Source organism: Aquarana catesbeiana, linkage group LG05 (genome assembly GCF_042186555.1).
Source record: "Aquarana catesbeiana isolate 2022-GZ linkage group LG05, ASM4218655v1, whole genome shotgun sequence".
NCBI classification, from domain to species: domain Eukaryota; kingdom Metazoa; phylum Chordata; class Amphibia; order Anura; family Ranidae; genus Aquarana; species Aquarana catesbeiana.
In genome coordinates this window covers 341,823,089-341,844,653 of record NC_133328.1, presented here as the reverse complement: position 1 = coordinate 341,844,653, position 21,565 = coordinate 341,823,089, and positions in this window count along the sequence as shown.

The window sequence follows — 21,565 nt, the reverse complement described above, 5'->3', positions numbered from 1 at the left end:
CTATTCTGTAAAGTTACATGTATTAAACATTTAGGTTACCTATTTGTTGTATGTTGTTTTTTATTTTTTAATTTAGGTGACTATAAAGCGGTAATTATTTATATTCATTCTTTAATCATACTACATTATTATGCCAGTCTCATACTTAGCACAATGGCTTAGTAGTCTGCTCAGATGTCTCCACAGCACTCACGGTACAAGTTCAAATACCAGCCAACCTACCATCCCCCAGCTGTGTTTAATTTTTTAGTTCACAAGCGAATTAAAATAAACAAACAAAAAAATGTAATCTGCCCATTAGTTAGTGTGTGGTGTTTGGAATTTCACACCATAATAGTATTGAATACTTACATATCATTGCATGCATTTGAAGAGTTAATATAATAGAATCAGCCAAATTTAAAGTGCATTGGCTAATTGGCATTCACCTATTTTCAGCATATGCTGCTTTGGCTAATTGGCTAATAGTCATTTGCTTTTTTTTCACCAATTCAATCTTTTAGTATTTCTCTGTGGGATTTGAGCCCATGAGTTCTTCAAGGTAGAAGTGCTGACCACTAACCTATTGGGTGTAGCACAGTCATACATAGAAAATACATAGAAAATACATTCACTAGTGTTTGATGTTTCTCTCCCCGAGCTGTCTCTCCTGCTGCCACCATCTTCTCCCGCTGATGTGTTCTTCAGCGCAGCCTGTTACCCACTAATAAAAAAAAAGCTGCTCTTCTTGTGGCGGTCTTCTGTGGCCATCCGATAATGTCACCCGGAGAGTCCGCTCCATGGCTATGTAAGAGACGCCACACAGCGGGTGACAACACAGCGGAGGAAGACCACCATGGAAGAAGAGCAGCTTTTTTTTTTAATAGCGGGTAACCAGCGGTGTGGAAGAACACAGCAGATGGAGAAGATGGCGGCTGCAGGAGAGACGGCTCTGGGAGAATACAGCTCGGGGAGAAGATGGAGGAGGGAGAGACAGCATCTGGAGAAGATGGCTCAGGGAAGAACATAGCTCGGAGCTATTTTACAATAAAGGACTTGTCAAAAACCGACTATTGATTTTTTTACATTTCACTGCTTTTTTTGGTGAATGGGTAGGGGTAAAATGTACCCCATACCTATTCACATAAGGGGCAGGATCTGGGAGCCCCCTTGCTAAAGGGGGCTTCCAGATTCTGATAAACCCCCTGCCTGCAGACCAACAACCACCGACCAGGGTTGTCGGGAAGAGGCCCTTGTCCCCATCAACATGGGGAAAAGGTGCTTTGGGGCATGTGGCCTGGTAAAGTTCAGAAGGGGAGGGTGTTCACTCGTCCCCCCCTATCCTGACCTCCAGGCTGCATGCTCGGATAAGGCTCTGGTATGGATTTTGGGGGCCCCACATCAAATTTATTTTACATTTTGGTGTGAGGTTCCTCTTAAAGTCCATACCAAAGGGCCTGGTATGTACTGGGGGACCCTACGACATTTTTTTCCTTGAATTTTGGAATTCCATACCATAATATTATGGAATAAGTACATACCATTGCATCCATTTGAGGAGTTAAAATATGGAATAAAGCAAGCTGATGTGCTTTGGCTAATTATGCTTCTGAGTACAATGCACACTTCCAGGAGGTGATGCTGTCAGTGGGATTTGAATTCATGGCTTGAACTTTTGGGGGCAGCAGGGTATACCGCTGTGCTACAGAGCTGAGCACTTACCTACAGAGAAAATACATTTACTAATGTTTGATTCTATACAATAATGTTTTGCATTTCAGACATTAATATTATAGTAACAACCATGCTCATGCCGATGTGGCATTGGCTAATAGGCATTCGCCTCTTTTCAGCATATGCTGCTGAGTACAATGCAAGCTTTCAGTAGGTGATATCATCTGTGTGATTTTCAGCCATTTGAGCACAATTATATTGAGAACATATGTTTACTAGTGTTTGATGGTGGGACTACTTTATATTCTAGGTATAAAATAGTACTCAGCACAGTGACTTAGGCACCTTTCATACTTGTGCGACCTGAAAGTTGTGAGATTTTAATGTGACTTTAAGCAATGCCTGTGTAATCTTGAGGTCTATGGACGCAGGAGTCGCAGGGAAAGACACGCAACGTTCCCATGATTTTGGATCAGCAATTTTGCCACAATTCCAGGGAATGCCTGTGTAAACTTGAGGTCTATGGACCTCAACTCGCATCAAAGTCAGACCAAAGTAGTACAGGGACTACGTTGAAGTCAGTGTTACTTGAAGTCGCACAGATATGAATGGTACACATTGAAAATCATGGGGTAAGACTTGTCATGCGACTCTGATGTCCAAAGTTGCACAAGTGTGACTCAGCCCGACTTTGTCAACGATTTCAGAGACATCAGTGCACTTTCCTGCACAGATGTCTAGTGAAATCACATAGGTCCCAACTGTTCTCCTTAAGAAGGTGTCCTATGCCTACCTACTTTTGCTAATAGGTGTCCCTTATACCCATCTCAAAAAGTTGGGAGGTAAGAAATCGCCCCCTGAAGTCGCCCAAAGTAGTGCAGGAACTACTTTTGGGAATCATTGTGGCGTCGCAACAATTCGGACAGTTCCATTACCATCAATAGGCGCCGATTTGCCCTACAATTTGACATGTCAATTCAGACCATGGGTGAAGTTGCATAGATATTAGAGCTGCACGGTTCTGGCCAAAATGAGAATCACAATTTTTTTGCTTAGAATAAAAAGATCACGATTCTCGCGACGTAAAATCTTTCACGTTATCCGACAAAAAATTGGGCTAATTTTTCTTTTTTTTTTTAATTCATTAAGTAATTTTTTCCAAAAGAAAATTGCATTTGAAAGGCGCAAATACAGTGTGACATAAAAAATTGTAACAACCACCATTTTATTCTCTAGGGTCTCTACTAAAAAAATATATATAATGTTGGGGGGGTTTAAGTAATTTTCTAGCAAAAAAAAAAAAAGATTTTAACCTGAAACCAACAAATGTCAGAAAAATGTTTAGTGTTTAAGTGGTTAAACTTTCCTCACTTACACAGAAGTCTATTTCATTGACAAATTGTTACAAGGTTTCTAGTTAAGTTCACTGATAAAGAATGTTCTAATTCTTGGCAGACTTCCCGGTTTTTCTATTCCTTTCTTTTGATGGCTGTGGCTTCAGAAGAGCAGAGAGAGTTCTTTGCATAGCAAGAATCGTGAAACGCTTTTTTCAAGATCGCAAAGGGGGAAAAATCACGATGACGATTAATCGTTCAGCTCTAATAAATATGCATGGAAATCAAGGGGGACAACTTTTCATGTAACTCTGAGGTCCAAAGCTCCATGAAAAGTCACCCAAGTGTGAAAGTAACTTAATGCGATTAATTGATAACACCTTTGAATAAGGCCCCATTTGCACTTGTGCGACCTTAAAATTGCAGAGCTTTGTCATGACTTGAAGCAATGTCTGTGTAATCTTGTGGTGTATGGACCTCAAATTGCATCAAAGTCGAACCAAGGTAGTGCAGTGATGAATTTGCTACACTTTCAGGATGCACAAGTGACAATAGGGCCAAATTCAAAGGTGTTATCCTTGAATCTCATTCACACTATTTTGCTGCCACTTTGCCGCTGCAACTTGGCCTCAACTTCTGGGAATGCCAGTGTAATATTGTACCCGATATACCTCAAGTCACACCAAAGTAGTACAGGGACTACTTTGAAGTTGGTGCGACTTAAAGTAGCACAGATATGTATGGTTATCATTGAGAATCATGGGGTACAACTTGTCATGCAACTCAGAGGTCCAAATTTGCTGGAAAATTCGCCCAGCTGTGAAACAAGTCATAAATATTTTAATAAAAGGAGCTCTCATTTATACTTGCATAGTCCTTACTGATTTACATCAGCAGAACAAATGCAGGAAGTGATGTGTGCACATGGGATGGAAACAAATGTGTGGTGATGCCAAACAAATCAATGAACCCCACCCGCACCAAATCTAACTATGACATCCACCCCCGCATTGATTAAGTACAAGTACATATCCTACACTTACCCGGCCAATGAGCAGCACCTCCTCTTTGCTAAAGAGACCTCGCCATGTCCACCTAGATGGAGATCCTGACTAGCACAGGAACTTCCGGGTGATTACAATGACTAATTTCCAGGTCAGAAGGTGAAACCACGCTTTTGATTGCAGCTGCGAATATTTGATCTCAACCATGATTAGTATTTTTTATTTTCAGATATGCAAATCTGTATTTCTACATATATTTGAAGGTAAACTTAAGGGAGTTTGATAAGAAATGGTGTCCCTAGGTTAGCAGCAGGTGAATTACAAAGACAAAAGGCTCAGTTTGAGCCCTGGTTCACACTGACAGAGGGAGGAAATCGTTCAGCTGAACTTCCACAATTTCATTCCTGCATGTCAGTCCCGACTGTGGGGGGCAACATCAGAGACATCAGTGCAGGTTTCTGCACCAATAGCAATACAAATCGCACCAATTAGAACAGTGCAATTGCCACAGATTTGTCAAATCACACCAATGTGAACCAGAGCTGACACATTCAAACACCGCCCATCCACCAGCTGAATTCATTATCTGTAATTCTCCACAGCTGTTATAAAGATTCCACCTTTATCATTAACTTGCAGTTGTGCAGAAGCCTAGGTTTACATTGGAGTGATTGGTCATGCGATTTGAGAGATCAAATCGCATGACTATTGGCAATGGCACTGTTCCAATCGATGCAACATTTTTTTTGTGGCGCTGCACTAATTTGCTAAAGTAGTTCCTGCACTACTTTTGCCGATTTCAGGTGCGACTTCAATAGACATTTGTGTATGAAGCCACCTGCAACCACGCTGACCTTGCTACTTTGAAATCGTGCTACTTCAAGTGAAGTAGCACAATTTCAAAGTAGCATCACTGTGAACCAGGGCAAAGAGATTAGTTTTTTGGTGCACAAATACATATATTTTATTTCAATAAGAGATATTGCACTTTCCCAAAACCACCACCCACAAAAACTAAAGAAAGAAAAGTAGAAGGAAAAACACACACACCTCAATAATGTACTTTTATTTTATCAGCAGAAAAAAATTACATTCATTTACTAGCTTCAAAAAAATTTGGACAGGATATATGGTGCTACATTTAGCAATGGAATTTTAAGGGCCCTGCTCATAGGAGCTTACAATCTAAAATTAGACAAAACCTTAGAGTGGACACAGCTTTATTTTCAGTGTATAGCAGGCAACATATCACATTATTATCTGCAAGATTATAGAAACATACTTAACAGTCATTCTTACAAAGCATTCCCACATAATATCACAAAAGACTTATTCAAAACACCCACCACCAGCCCACAATCCACACATACATACATTGGTGACCATGTTCTGCTGGAAGCTGCATTTCGGTGTACACGATTAAACAATGAGATCAAAAAGAGTAGGTCAGCAGATGCTTCCAAATGATGTTTGCATGATCAGACAGGAACAATAAACACACAACATTGACAGCATGGCCACATCAACCCACTTTTGATTGAAAAAATGCACAAGAATTTAAACAACTCTCCCAATTTCATTCCTTCTCCCACCACAAATCACAGCAAAAAACCTGACCTTCTCAGGCCAAACGAGCCCCCCTACTACAGGCCTTTATATAAGAGAGGTTGTATTGTTAGCATACTGACACACCCAATAGAAGTACACGCCCACCAGTATCTTTCAATCTGTCTCTTCATGTATGTCTAAAGTGATTGCACCTGATGAGCAGGAACACATAATACTATTTGCAACTGTGTTAGCCTTGGCTATGTGCATCAAATCTCCAACTACAGGCCACAGATCAAAGTCCATTTGCATCCACATAAACAAAGCATCAGTTTTCTAAGCATATGTACCCGTGCAGTGTAAACCCTAAAATTTGAAATGTCCAAGTCCCTGAGCATGATTAGTGCTAATAAACATTACCATCAGTCCCTGGCTGCAATGAGCTTCCAATATAAAGTCCAAAATTAACTTTCTTACATTAGAACCTATTTTGACAGGAGACAAATAATATGCCAGCATGTTTTTGGATTGTGATGAGAAACCCACACAGGGAGAACATATAAACAAGCATCAGCATGTTGGGGAATTGAACCAACATCCCAGGTGCTACTAAACAGCATTGCTACCCACTTAGCCACCAGGCAGCCCCACGCATGTTTTCTGCATCTCTGTGGTGTGAACCAGCCCTAAGTCCATAGCCATGCTCAGTGTCACAAGCAATATACAATATATTGGCCTAAGTATTGGGACACCTGCCTTTAAATGCACATGAACTGTAATGGCATCCCAGTATTAGTATTGGGTTCAAAACTCATTTGGCCCACCCTTTGCAGCTATAACAGCTTCAACTCTTCTTGTCCACAAGGTTTAGGAGTGTGTCTATGGGAATGTTTGACCATTCTTCCAAGTGCATTTGTGAGGTCAGGCACTGATGTTGGACGAGAAGGCCTGACCTAGAGTCTCCTCTCTAATTCATCCCCAAGGTGTTCTGTTGTGTTGAGGTCAGGACTCTGTGCAGGCCAGTCAAGTTCCTCCACCCCAAAATCACTCCATGTCTTTATGGACCTTGCTTTGTACACTGGTCCAAATGATTTGGTGGAGGGGGATTATGGTGCAGGGTTGTTTTTCAGGGGTTGGGCTTGGCCTCTTAGTTCCAGTTAAGGGAACTCTTAAGGCGTCAGCATACCAAGACATTTTGGACAATTTAATGCTCCCAACTTTGTGGGAACAGTTTGGGGATGGTCCCTTCCTGTTCCAACAGGACTGCACACCAGTGTACAAAGCAAGGTCCATAAAGACATGGATGAGCAAGTTTGGGGTGGAGAAACTTGACTGGCCTGCACAGAGTCCTGGCCTCAACCTGATAGAACACCCTTTGGCTGAATTAGAGTAGAGACTGCGAGCCAGGCCTTCTCATCCAACATCAGTGCCTGGCCTCACAAATGCACTTCTGTAAGAATGATCAAACATTCCCATAGACACACTAAACCTTGTGGACAGCCTTCCCAGAAGCTGTTCTAGCTGCAAAGGGTGGGATAAATCAAATTTTAACCCCTCAGACTAAAACTGGGCTGCCATTAAATTTCATGCGTGTGTAAAGGCAGGCGTCCCAATACTTTTGGCTAAATAGTGCATCTGAAAAAAACTAACAACCCTCCTACACATAACTACTACATTTAGACATAGGACCTGGCAGATGAGACAACTTCTCTACATGAAGTAACATGGCTGGGATTTGAACCCAGACCCTCAGAGTTACTAAGCAGAAGTTCTTACCTCTAAGCCATGGAACTGCCACGTGTGAGATCCTCCTACACATAACTACACATAAATACACATAAAAACACATAAATACTGCATTTCTATGGACATACAGGTGATGGAATTACATCACTCAAGAGTTATTCTTCTTGATTTATTCTGTGATATTTGGTGTTTTTTTGTGGGTGAGAGTAGAATATTACCCTCAAATTTTTGGGAATTACATTTTGCTTTCTGATGTTGGTACACATATCACATTTTTTGGGCTCAAATTATGAATATTTGGAAATAATAAAAAGCACAAAAAATTGTGATTCATTTTAAATTTTCATCAGCAATGATATTGTTTGTGGATTGTAAAGACACCTGTGTGAGTTTGGGGTAAAGATTGTTGTGAGATGAAGAGTAACAAGTGAAAGTGACAGAGAAAAATATATTTTACCAAAACATCAAAACACTCCACATTGTAGCATTCTTAAAATCAAAATATTTTAAGTAGATAAACAATGTTGCAAAGGAAAATTTATTTCACAGAAAGATACATTTCATCTCTACATTAAAAGGTTTTTTTGTGAAAGTTAGAATTGTTCCATTAGAATCAATGACTGAAACTTCATTTGGACTAAATTAGAGCAGATTTTAACTCCCAAAAAATGCTCTCTAATTAGCTCTCATTTTGGTATTTACTATAGCTCCGGGTAAAAAAACACTTGAGTTAAAATGAGAGTTATATTCAGGTCTGAGCATGCTCAGTTGTGTTGGCACCTAGTTGTCCAAAACGGGGAATTTTTCACTTTTCAGACTTTTAAAGATATTTCAGCATAGAAATCACCTTTTCACACATTTTAAAAGCAGATAATCTTTAAATAATATACCACATATTTCAGTACCATTTAGGCAATTATATCATTCTCTAAACATTATTTCCATGTGCAATTCTCTAGGTTTTAGCAGAGTAAGGGTTTGGGCGCTATTTAGTTTCAGGGAGCTATAGTAAATTAGATTTTGGGAGTATTTTCTCACCAGCGCTATAGTGAATACCGTTTTAGCGCGAATTAGCGCTATTTCGTGCAAATTGTTGCGAATTAGCGCCATAGCGCTATAGTAAATGACCCCCAATGTGTAGATACATGTGCAGGTACAAATTCAGGCAAATATTACCCAAGGACCATCAGGCACAGAAAACTAAAAAAAAAAGAGGAGGAAAGGGGGTGGGGACAAGCGAGCACCCCCCCTCCTGAACCGTACCAGGCCGCATGCCCTAAACATGGGGGGGTGGGCGCTTTGGGGCAGGTCGGTGCCCTGTGGCCCCCGGCCCCAAAGCACCTTGTCCCCATGTTGATGAGGACAAGGGCTTCTTCCGGACAACCCTGGCCGTTGGTTGTCGGGGTCTGCAGGCAGAGGGCTTATCGGAATCCAGAGCCCCATTTAATAAGGCCCCGCCCTCCGTTATTTAATAAGTGTCAGAAGAAGAGAAGCATCACACAGCGGGAGCCTCCCATGGATGCGGAGCGGTCAAAGAACAAAGCGGGGAAGAAGACACCGAGGAGGAAAATGCTGGACGAGAACACCGGAGCAAGAAGCAGAGGATCGGAGGACGAACCAGAGGAAGAGGAAGATGGAGGAAGAAACCAAAGGAAGGAAGAAGACCTGAAGAAGATGGAAAGAAGAAGACTTTAAATAAAGGAATTGTCAAAAACTGTCTCTTGTCATTTTCAAAATTTTTGACACTTTTTTTGTGAAATGGTAGGGGTACTTTTGTACCCCATTACCATTTCACACAGGGGGGGCGGGATCTGGGGATCCCCTTGTTAAAGGGAGCTTTCATATTCCGATAAGCCCCCCGCCGGCAGACCCACACAACCACCGACCCAGGGTTGTGGGGATGAGGCCCTTGTCCTCATCAACATGGGGACAAGGTGCTTTGGGGGGCCGCTACCCCAAAGCACCCTCCCAATGTTGAGGGCATGTGGCCTGGTACGGTTCAGGAGGGGGGCGCTCCCTCGTTCCCCCTCTTTTTCTGCGGCCTGCCAGGCCGCAGGAAAAGATGGCGCGGGGTTCCCCTTAAAATCCATACCAGACCTGAAGGGTCTGGTATGGATTTTGAGGGGGACCCCATGCCATTTTTTTTATTTTAGCGCGGGGTTACCCTTAATATCCATACCAGACCTGAAGGGCCTGGTATGGAATTTAGGGGGACCCCCACGCCATTTTGTTTTTAAATTTTGGTTCTGGGTTCCCCTATGGGGAAATCCATGCTGTTTTTATCAATGAACTTTTATGTGTATTGTTGGACCGACAATTCATTAATAGCCACGAGTAGTTTTAAATGACTTTTTTTCCTTTGAAATGTCATTTTGCTGTCAGACTGTTCTAAACACGGGAAACATGCGCCCCTTTACAGGCATACTATAGACACCCCCAGGTACAAAATTTAAAGGAATATTACACTTTTATTGTTTCACTTTAACCATTATTAAAATCACTGCTCCCGAAAAAAACGGCCGTTTTGAAAACTTTTTTTTGCATTGATCCATGTCCCCTGGGACAGGATCCAGATCCCCAAACACTTTTTATGACAATACCATGCATATAAGCCTGCAGTCTATATAACTGTGTGTAGGACTCATCCTGAGCCTGCTCATTGGGAGATTGCTGGAACTTATACCAAGTGGAACTTTTCTAAGTGGTGAGTTAAAACCAGACGGAGAGTGAACAAGTTTTACTTTTTGTTTGCTGGGTAGCATTTTTGGGGCTTTTCCTTTTAGCTTTTCAATTAGCCTTTTCTGTCACTTTTTAAATAGCTTTTTTTTTTTTTTTTTTTTTTTTTTCTTCTTTGGTTCCTTCAGGCTATTAAGTAGGGGGAGGGGTGATTGCTCACAGGTGCCTGCAGTCTATATAACTGTGTGTAGGACTCATCCTGAGCCTGCTCATTGGGAGATTGCTGGAACTTATACCAAGTGGAACTTTTCTAAGTGGTGAGTTAAAACCAGACGGAGAGTGAACAAGTTTTACTTTTTGTTTGCTGGGTAGCATTTTTGGGGCTTTTCCTTTTAGCTTTTCAATTAGCCTTTTCTGTCACTTTTTAAATAGCTTTTTTTTTTTTTTTTTTTTTTTTTCTTCTTTGGTTCCTTCAGGCTATTAAGTAGGGGGAGGGGTGATTGCTCACAGGTGCCTGCAGTCTATATAACTGTGTGTAGGACTCATCCTGAGCCTGCTCATTGGGAGATTGCTGGAACTTATACCAAGTGGAACTTTTCTAAGTGGTGAGTTAAAACCAGACGGAGAGTGAACAAGTTTTACTTTTTGTTTGCTGGGTAGCATTTTTGGGGCTTTTCCTTTTAGCTTTTCAATTAGCCTTTTCTGTCACTTTTTAAATAGCTTTTTTTTTTTTTTTTTTTTTTTTTCTTCTTTGGTTCCTTCAGGCTATTAAGTAGGGGGAGGGGTGATTGCTCACAGGTGCCTGCAGTCTATATAACTGTGTGTAGGACTCATCCTGAGCCTGCTCATTGGGAGATTGCTGGAACTTATACCAAGTGGAACTTTTCTAAGTGGTGAGTTAAAACCAGACGGAGAGTGAACAAGTTTTACTTTTTGTTTGCTGGGTAGCATTTTTGGGGCTTTTCCTTTTAGCTTTTCAATTAGCCTTTTCTGTCACTTTTTAAATAGCTTTTTTTTTTTTTTTTTTTTTCTTCTTTGGTTCCTTCAGGCTATTAAGTAGGGGGAGGGGTGATTGCTCACAGGTGCCTGCAGTCTATATAACTGTGTGTAGGACTCATCCTGAGCCTGCTCATTGGGAGATTGCTGGAACTTATACCAAGTGGAACTTTTCTAAGTGGTGAGTTAAAACCAGACGGAGAGTGAACAAGTTTTACTTTTTGTTTGCTGGGTAGCATTTTTGGGGCTTTTCCTTTTAGCTTTTCAATTAGCCTTTTCTGTCACTTTTTAAATAGCTTTTTTTTTTTTTTTTTTTTTTCTTCTTTGGTTCCTTCAGGCTATTAAGTAGGGGGAGGGGTGATTGCTCACAGGTGCCTGCAGTCTATATAACTGTGTGTAGGACTCATCCTGAGCCTGCTCATTGGGAGATTGCTGGAACTTATACCAAGTGGAACTTTTCTAAGTGGTGAGTTAAAACCAGACGGAGAGTGAACAAGTTTTACTTTTTGTTTGCTGGGTAGCATTTTTGGGGCTTTTCCTTTTAGCTTTTCAATTAGCCTTTTCTGTCACTTTTTAAATAGCTTTTTTTTTTTTTTTTTTTTTTCTTCTTTGGTTCCTTCAGGCTATTAAGTAGGGGGAGGGGTGATTGCTCACAGGTGCCTGCAGTCTATATAACTGTGTGTAGGACTCATCCTGAGCCTGCTCATTGGGAGATTGCTGGAACTTATACCAAGTGGAACTTTTCTAAGTGGTGAGTTAAAACCAGAGTTTAAAACAGGAGATTATAACAGGGGTCATAGTACCTGTGTAGTGTGAGTACATGAGTGTTGTCTGAGTAGTGTGTGTGGATCGTTAGTACTTGTGTATTGTGTATTGTATACTTGAGTATTGCGAGTGTACATAGGTCTGCGACTGTTCTGCGATTGCACGTAGGTCTGTGAGTACCTGTGTATTGTCTTGTTGTGTACCTGTGTATTGTCTTGTTGTGTACCTGTGTATTGTCTTGAGTATTAGTGCCAGGAAGCTAGCTGTTAGGTAATTTGGACAGGGTAAAATCCCCAAATCCTCACTAAATTTAATAGGTACGATGCCCGGCGGGTGTGGAGAGGCGACTCTTTGTACATCTTGCCGCATGTATGCGTTCCTTGATCATCAGATCGAGGGCGAATACTGCTGTGCAAAATGTAAGCACATTGTTTCCCTGGAAGCCCAGGTTCTGAATCTGGGGAAGCAACTGTCAGCACTGAGAAGTCCCTCCATACTAAATGAGAGCCAGGAACGTACACGGCAGGTGCCGGCAGGGGCCAGCACAGAGGCGGGTGGAGACAAAGAGGTGCTGGCACTAGCAAAGAGTAGATGGGTGACAGTCAGGAGGGGTAGAGGGGGAAAAGCCAGGGAGGCCGATCCAGGACTGGAGCATCCCAATAAGTACGCTACTTTGAGTGTCATTGGTGAAACCAGTCAGGGACCAGCACTGCTGGAGATGAGGGACTCTCCTAGCTGCCGGGGGAAGAACTCCTCCAGTGAGAGTGGGGGGGCAGCAAAGGGAAAGGAAAGACAGATTCTGGTGGTAGGGGACTCAATTCTTAGAAGGACAGAGAGGGCAATCTGTAACCAAGACCTGAAGCGCCGAACAGTATGTTGTCTACCGGGCGCTCGGGTTCGGCACATCACGGATCTTGTGGACAGATTACTGGGAGGGGCTGGGGAAGACCCGGCTGTCATGGTGCACGTTGGCACCAATGACAAAGTCAGAGGCAGATGGAGTGTCCTAAAGAACGATTTTAGGGACTTAGGAGCTAAATTGAGGAAAAGGACCTCCAAGGTAGTATTCTCAGGAATACTACCGGTACATCGAGCCACACCAGAAAGGAAGAGGGAGATTAGGGAAGTAAACAAGTGGCTGAAGAGCTGGTGTAGTAAGGAGGGGTTTGGGTTCCTGGAGGACTGGGCCGACTTCTCAGTTGGTAACCGGTACTATAGAAGGGACGGACTGCACCTAAATGAGGAGGGTGCAGATCTGCTGGGAAGGAAGATGGCCAAAAAGTTAGAGGGGTTTTTAAACTAGGCGATGGGGGGGAGGGTCCAGAGGCAGAGATAGCCAGCGCGGAAGATATTCCAGAGGCTAGTATTGGGGGCATTAGTGGTAGGTTAACCAAAGCACAAAAACACAAGGTGAGTATAGTAGCAAGTCCTAGTTGCAATCTCGAAACACCCAATACGAGGACAATATGCGACCGGTCTAAACTATGTGGCATGTTCACCAATGCCAGGAGCATGGCGGACAAGATGGGTGAACTAGAGATACTGTTGTACGAGGAGGATTTGGATTTTGTGGGAATTTCAGAGACCTGGTTCAACAGCTCTCATGATTGGCTGGCAAACATTCAAGGGTATACCCTATACCGCAAGGATAGAGAGGGTAAAAAAGGGGGAGGGGTATGCCTATATATCAAGAATAATGTACAAGTGAATGTGAGAGATGACATCACTGAGGGAGCTAGAGAGGAGGTGGAATCCTTATGGGTAGAGCTCCAAAGGGATAAAGCTAAGGGGAAAATAATACTGGGAGTATGCTATAGGCCCCCAAACCTGAGGGAGGAAGTGGAGACGGATCTCCTATCACAAATTGGATTAGCAGCAAGAATGGGAAGTGTTATCATAATGGGGGATTTTAATTATCCAGACATAGACTGGGCGGGGGGAACCGCACATTCATTTAAGGCTCGCCAGTTCCTTAATGTCTTGCAGGACAATTTTATGGGTCAGATGGTAGACGCACCAACTAGAAATAAAACATTACTGGATCTACTGATTACCAACAATACAGACCTGATCACGGATGTGGAAATGCGGGGCAATTTAGGTAACAGTGATCACAGGTCAATTAGTTTCAGTATAAATCACACAAATAGGAAACATAAAGGGAATACAAAGACACTGAATTTCAAAAGAGCCAACTTCCCTAAACTACAAACCTTGCTAAAAGGCATAAACTGGGATAAAATATTAGAAACAAAGAATACGGAGGAGAGATGGGTTTGCTTTAAGAGCATATTAAATAAGGGCATTAGCCAATGTATCCCATTGGGTAATAAATTTAAAAGAGCGAACAAAAGTCCTGGATGGCTTAACTCCAATGTAAAAATGCATATAAAAGCAAAGGAGAAGGCCTTCAAAAAATACAAGGTTGAGGGATCATCCTCAGCATTCAGACTTTATAAAGAATGCAATAAGAAATGTAAGCGTGTAATTAGGACAGCTAAGATAGAACATGAAAGACACATAGCAGAGGAGAGCAAAAAAAATCCCAAGAAATTCTTTAAGTATGTAAACAGTAAAAAAGGGAGGACAGACCATATTGGCCCCATAAAGAATGAGGAAGGACATCTGGTTACAAAGGATGGGGAGATGGCGAAGGTATTGAATTTATTCTTCTCCTCAGTCTTCACGAGTGAATCGGGGGGCTTCAGTAACCAAAACTGCAGTGTTTATCCTCATGACACAACACAGGAAGCACCTACATGGTTAACAGAGGACGGAATTAAAATTAGACTTGAGAAACTTAACATTAATAAATCACCGGGACCAGATGGCTTGCATCCGAGGGTACTTAGGGAACTCAGTCAAGTGATTGCCAGACCGTTGTTCCTAATTTTTACAGATAGTCTACTGACTGGAATGGTACCAGCTGATTGGAGAAAAGCCAATGTAGCACCTATATTTAAAAAGGGACCAAAATACATCCCTGGGAATTACAGACCAGTTAGCCTAACATCGATAGTATGTAAACTCTTGGAGGGGATGATAAGGGACTATATACAGGATTTTAGTAATACGTACGATATCATTAGCAGTAATCAGCATGGATTCATGAAGAATCGTTCTTGCCAAACCAATCTATTAACCTTCTATGAGGAGGTGAGTTGCCATCTAGATAAAGGAAGGCCTGTAGACGTGGTGTATCTGGATTTTGCAAAAGCATTTGACACAGTTCCCCATAAACGTTTACTGTACAAAATAAGGTCTGTTGGCATGGACCATAGGGTGAGTACATGGATTGAAAACTGGCTACAAGGGCGAGTTCAGAGGGTGGTGATAAATGGGGAGTACTCAGAATGGTCAGGGGTGGGTAGTGGGGTGCCCCAGGGTTCTGTGCTGGGACCAATCCTATTTAATTTGTTCATAAAGGATCTGGAGGATGGGATAAACAGTTCAATCTCTGTATTTGCAGACGATACTAAGCTAAGCAGGGCAATAACTTCTCCGCAGGACGTGGAAACCTTGCAAAAAGACCTGAACAAATTAATGGGGTGGGCGACTACATGGCAAATGAGGTTCAATGTAGAAAAATGTAAAATAATGCATTTGGGTGGCAAAAATATGAATGCATTCTATACGCTGGGGGGAGAACCTCTGGGGGAATCTAGGATGGAAAAGGACCTGGGGGTCCTAGTGGATGATAGGCTCAGCAATGGCAGGCAATGCCAAGCTGATGCTAACAAAGCAAACAGAATATTGGCATGCATTAAAAGGGGGATCAACTCCAGAGATAAAACGATAATTCTCCCGCTCTACAAGACTCTGGTCCGGCCGCACCTAGAGTATGCGGTCCAGTTCTGGGCACCAGTCCTCAGGAAGGATGTACTGGAAATGGAGCGAGTTCAAAGAAGGGCAACAAAGCTAATAAAGGGTCTGGAGGATCTTAGTTATGAGGAAAGGTTGCGAGCACTGAACTTATTCTCTCTGGAGAGGAGACGCTTGAGAGGGGATATGATTTCAATTTACAAATACCGGACTGGTGACCCCTCAATAGGGATAAAACTTTTTCGCAGAAGAGAGTTTACCAAGACTCGTGGCCACTCATTAAAATTAGAAGAAAAGAGGTTTAATCTTAAACTACGTAGAGGGTTCTTTACTGTAAGAGCGGCAAGGATGTGGAATTCCCTTCCACAGGCGGTGGTCTCAGCGGGGAGCATTGATAGCTTCAAGAAACTATTAGATAAGCACCTGAATGACCACAACATACAGGGATATACAATGCAATACTGACACATAATCACACACATAGGTTGGACTTGATGGACTTGTGTCTTTTTTCAACCTCACCTACTATGTAACTATGTAACTATGTAAAATTAGCACTTTTGATTTCTCCCATAGACTTTTAAAGGGTGTTCCACGGCTTTCGAATTTGCCGCGAACACCTCAAATTGTTCGGTGTTCGTCAAAATTGCGAACAGCCGATGTTCGAGTCAAACATGAGTTCGACTCGAACTGGAAGCTCATCCCTACTGTATAAATGTCACTGGCAGGGAAGGGGTTAATACTAAGGTGCAAAAAAAGAGTTAAATGTGTGTTCCCTTAGTGTGTTCTAACTGTATGGGGATAGGGCTGACTAGGGGAGGAGACATATTGTTGTTCCTACTTAGTAGGAACAAACGACATGTCTCCTCTCCCCTGACAGAACAGAGATTTGTGTGTTTACACACACACATCCCCATGCTAGCTCTCATGCACGTGATCGCACATGGACGGTGGTGTTTGTGAATGCCGGCCATGCTCATCGGGTCCCCCGGGTGCGCCCTCTAGCGGCTCTTAAAGGGACCCCTTTCCATGTACGGGGTTTCGTGCAGGGGTGCCTATCTGTCCCCGTAAAAGGACGTGAGCCGGTCGGGAACCGGTTAAGGAACGCCATCAGGAGTTGCTTCTTAACCTGATAGAAATGCACCAGGAGGATGCTATCTCTAAGAATATGGAATGGGATATAGCTGGATTTAGGGAGCCTGTGGATTTGATCAATGGACAAATCTGCTGATGTGAGGGTATCTATAATGTCCAGGAAGAGGTATTGTGCAAATTGCCATAGTTGGCATTACAGGATCATTTCTGGAACTTTAAACTTCAGCCATGTGATTTCATCCTCGTGTGCCAAGAGAGAATCGACTAGCGTGTTGAAAGATTCTGCAAAGTCACACAGTTTGTCTTCAATATGATCCACCCTATCTTCTAGGTCTTGTATGTCAGCCTGGACACAGTGGAAGTGGGATTTCATATCAATTTGGAGACTCCCTGAGGGAAGTTAGCATGTTTCTCAACACTGTCTCCAGCGCTGGGTGGTCTGAGGTGGTAAACACAGCAAAGGGGTCTGTGTGTGGCTGCAAGGCTTGTGCGCTCCCCTCTATACCAGGGATCTTGGGGCATCTTATTATAAGGCCCTCCATGGCCTGTACTTCACGGGGCTTCTTGAGGAGGGTGTGGAGGACACTGAAGGAAGGGAACTGGCTTGTGGCCCCTATGGATGAGCCCTTTGTGGAGAGCAGAGGCTTGTAGTGTCTTGAGGAGGTTCCATTCCACCTCTGAGAGCCACTGCCATTATCATTTTGCCATGGACCGGCGGGGAGCTTTGAGAAGAAGCCATCCAGCTTAACAGACTGTGGCACTTCCCTCCTTCTTTGGGGCATAGCTGAGGGCTGCCTGAGGCAGAAGGAGCAAGAATTGTCATTCTAATGTTTGCAGAGGCCCAGGAATTGGCACTTGTCTCTGGTGGCTTAGCTCCTGTGTCAGGTGGCCACTCCACAGCGCACCTGCCACGCCTCCCTCCAGGACACAGGCTTTGCAAAAAAAGTAATATTTATTAACTTAAACAAACTCATCGCAGCAAAGTAACAGACAATAACAGTCTCACAGACTTAAAGAGTTCATAACTGCCATTGTGGTTAACAGTCGCCGACTTTTAAAAAGGGAGAAACTTCCCCTGCCAGGAGGTTTACAGCCAGGATACTGACTTGGAGCCTCACAGCTGTGCACAAATCCACAATCTCCATTCTCATCTATACTCCTCCACCTACACCTCCCTACACCTACAACTTCCTGTCTTTTTTAAACCTACTTCCTCCAGCCAGTTAACCCAGTTTTTCCATTAAAAGGACCACAGTCCAAACACAGGGCATATATAGCTTACAAACCAATATGGAGAGGTTGTTTAAAGCTTTCCATAAGCCCCTTATGGTGGCCAAACAGAGCGGTGGATGAGGCAGTGGAACAAGCTGCTCTCTTATGTCTTGAGCTCAAAGAGGCATTTGGAGCAGTACAGTCAGAAGTACAAGTCTCTGATGTTTTAGGATGAGAACACCTTAGTCTGTATGCGGATTCAGCCATCTGGTAAGGAAAAGGAACTGTGGAGTAAGGCATGTGTATTTGCGGGTCCTGAATGTGTCTCCCAAGATCTCTGTTCCCAATTTTCAGCTTTTAGCGCTGTCACTCTTTGAACGACAATTGCGCGATCATACAACAATGTACCCAAATTAAAATGTTATAATTTTTTCCCACAAATAGAGCTTTCTGTTGGTGATATTTGATCACCTCTGGGTTTTATTTTGTTAAAAAAATTTAAAAAGACCGAAAAAAAATACGAAACCATTTTATATTTTGTTAATAAATTTTGCAAACAGGTAATTTTTCTCCTTCATTGATGTACGCTGATGAGGCTGCACTTATGGTCACTGATAGGCTGCACTGATGGACACTGATAGGCTGAATTGATGGGCACTGATAAGGCGGCACTGATGGGCACTAATAAGCGACACTGATGGGCACTAATAGGTGGTACAGGTGGGCACTGATGAGGTGGTACTGGTGGGCATTGATAGGTGGCATTGGTGGGCACTGATGAGTGGCACTGATGGGTGGCACTGAAGGGCATTGATAGGTGGCACTGAAGGGCACTAATAGGTGGCACTGATAGGTGGGACTGATAGCTGGCACTGATGGGCATTGATAGGTGACAGTGATGGGTACTGAAGGGTGGTAGTGATGAGCACTCATGGGTGGCAGAGATGGGCACTGATCAGCACTGGTAGGTGACACTGATAGGCAACACTGCTAGGTGGAACTGATGAGGCACTGATTGGCACCACTGTTGGGAATTGATAGGTGGCACTCGTGGGCATTGATAGGTAGCACTGATTGCTGGCACTTATGCACTGATTTGTGGCACTGTCTAGGCACTGGCAGGTGACACTGGAAGGCGGTATTGGTGGGCACAGATGAGGCCGCTTCGTCTCTTCCTCTTTGGGACCGATGTCTCTTGCACTGAAGCCGGTGATCAGCTTTTTTTTCTCCTCACGCTGTCAGTGTGAGGAGAAAAAAAAATGATTACCAATCTTCTGTTTACATCACGTGATCAGCTGTCATTGGCTGATAGCTGATCACGTGGCGATCTGTGATCATCCATGTCTCATTGACTCGGTGATCACAGTGTGTGGGGAATGTGCAAAGGGGAGGCCGTCCATTGACGGCCTCCCGGCATAGCAGAGCCACACTGTGGCTGTCATTCGGCTATAGCGCGGATCTGAAGGAGTTTGCCCGCCTTGTTGCCATATCTGTGCAAACGAAGTGTGAAGTAGGATGTTTTACCTCCTTCTTGTTGCTCAGCCCATAGATCAAAGTTTTGTTTAGTGAGCTGCCAGGCTTTAATGTTATACAAGGTGCAATTATGCGTTAGAGCAATATGTGCCGACCGTAACGTCTCACTAGCCTGCAGATATTGTTGTCGGGAGTGCTTTTTAAATTGTCCCGTGTATGAGATAATCTTACCCCTAAGGAAGGCTTTACCTGCCTCCCAAAAAAGGTTTGGGTCAGTGAGGTGTGCACCATTGGTGGAGGTATAATCCTCTCAAACGGCATGGAGCATGTCCCGAAAATCTTCATTTTCGGCTAAATATGAGGGGAATCGACAGGGGGTCGAGGGCGAAGATGGTTTGATATTGGTTAGGTGTATAGTGATAGGATTGTGGTCTGAGATCACTGTGTCACCAATCTCTGGATCACTGATTGTTGACAGTAAAGCTTGGGATGCAAAAAAAATCTATTCATGAAAAAGAATTGTGGGGGGGTGAAAAAAAGTAAAATCTCGGTCAATCAGGTGGGTTAGGCGCCAAAAGTCTATAAAATTTATTGATGAGATGGCCCGGACAAGTAGTGTCATGTCCACAGTCAGAGAGTCAGGGTTTCGTGTTGTTTGGGATTTACGGCCTGCACGATCTTCTAATGGGCACATAACAGAGTTAAGTCTCCTCCAACCAGGTGAAGAGCCTCAGGGGCGGCCAAGATCCAAGATACCATGTCCTGAAAGAAGACGCTATCAGGGGAGTTGCATACATGTTAGTGATAGCGATGTCTTTGGAAGCTAATGAAAGATGTAGCATTATTTTGCGGCCAGCCGTTTAGATGCGGCATTTGTTATTTCAGATAATTCAGAACTTTGGATAAATTTGTATTCATTACGTTCACTAACAGTCAAATTTTAAAGGAATTCCAAAACGTTGAATTTAATAGTTAGTTATTATTAGTTAGTTAGTTATTATTTCAGAATTTTTTCAAATTTTCAAATTTTTTCTGATTTTCAAATTTTTGGACTTTTGAATTTTTGGATTTTCGAATTTTCGAATTTTCTTTCTTTTGAATTTGTGCATTTTCATTCTTATTTTCAGATTTTTAGAATTTTCGGATTTTCTACTTTTCTAATTTTGTCATGAATTTTCGCTCTGGAAACCAGGCAGCCACCAGCAATAGACCCCGGGATTAAATTCCCAAGCCCAGTACCAGTGCTACCACCAGCGATAGACCCCAAGAACAAAGGCCCAGTACCAGTGCTGCTGCCAGCGAAAGATAACAAGAAAGGCCCAGTACCAGCGGTGCTGCCAGTGAAAGACCCCAAGAAATGCCCAGGCCCAGTACCAGCGCTGCCTCATCACACCCAAGTACCAGCACAGCAACTTCAAATCCCCCTAATACCAGCACTGGGGTGCCACATCCCCCAAGAACCAGGGCCACTACATATCCCCCAGATGATCTTGCCAACCCAACATGGCTGCTTTCTGACTCAGGATCAGCAAGAATTCCCCCTTTCACCGCATAGCCAGGTTTGCAGGCCAATACCCCAAATTTCCCAGAAATGTATTGTTTTTCTTTATTTTTGCCCGACTCTTTGCTGCAATTCATCATGGACCAGACCAATTTATATGCCCAGCAGCATATTGCCAACAACCCCCAATCATCATACACCCATCCATTTGAGTGGAGAGATTTGGGCCTCACCAAAAATATGGGGCTTACAAAAAAAAGAAGGACATGCCTACTGGTCCACCAACCCCATCCACCACATGCGCATTTATTCTGCCATAATGTCCAGGTCTCAATATGAGATGATTATGTGCTTCCTTCATACCAGCGACAACACCCAGTGTCTTCCCTGCAATCACCCAAATTATGATAAGTTATATACAATTTGCCCACTCATAAATTTATTTTTCCAACGATTTGCAGAACTCTATGTCCCCAGTCAATGTATATATGTAGATGAGTCCCTGGTACCCTTTTCAGGCCGGCTAGAAATAAAACAATACATTCCTAGCAAAAGGGCCAGATACTGAGTCAAATTTTACAAGCTTTGTGAGAGAGTCACATGATATCTGCCCTCGGCATATACGAAGTAAGAGATTCCCAGCTCCAGCCCCCTTGGTGCCTACATGGACACAACTGGAAAAATTGCATGGGACCTGGCATAACCACTGCTGAACAAAGGTTACCACATATACCCAGATA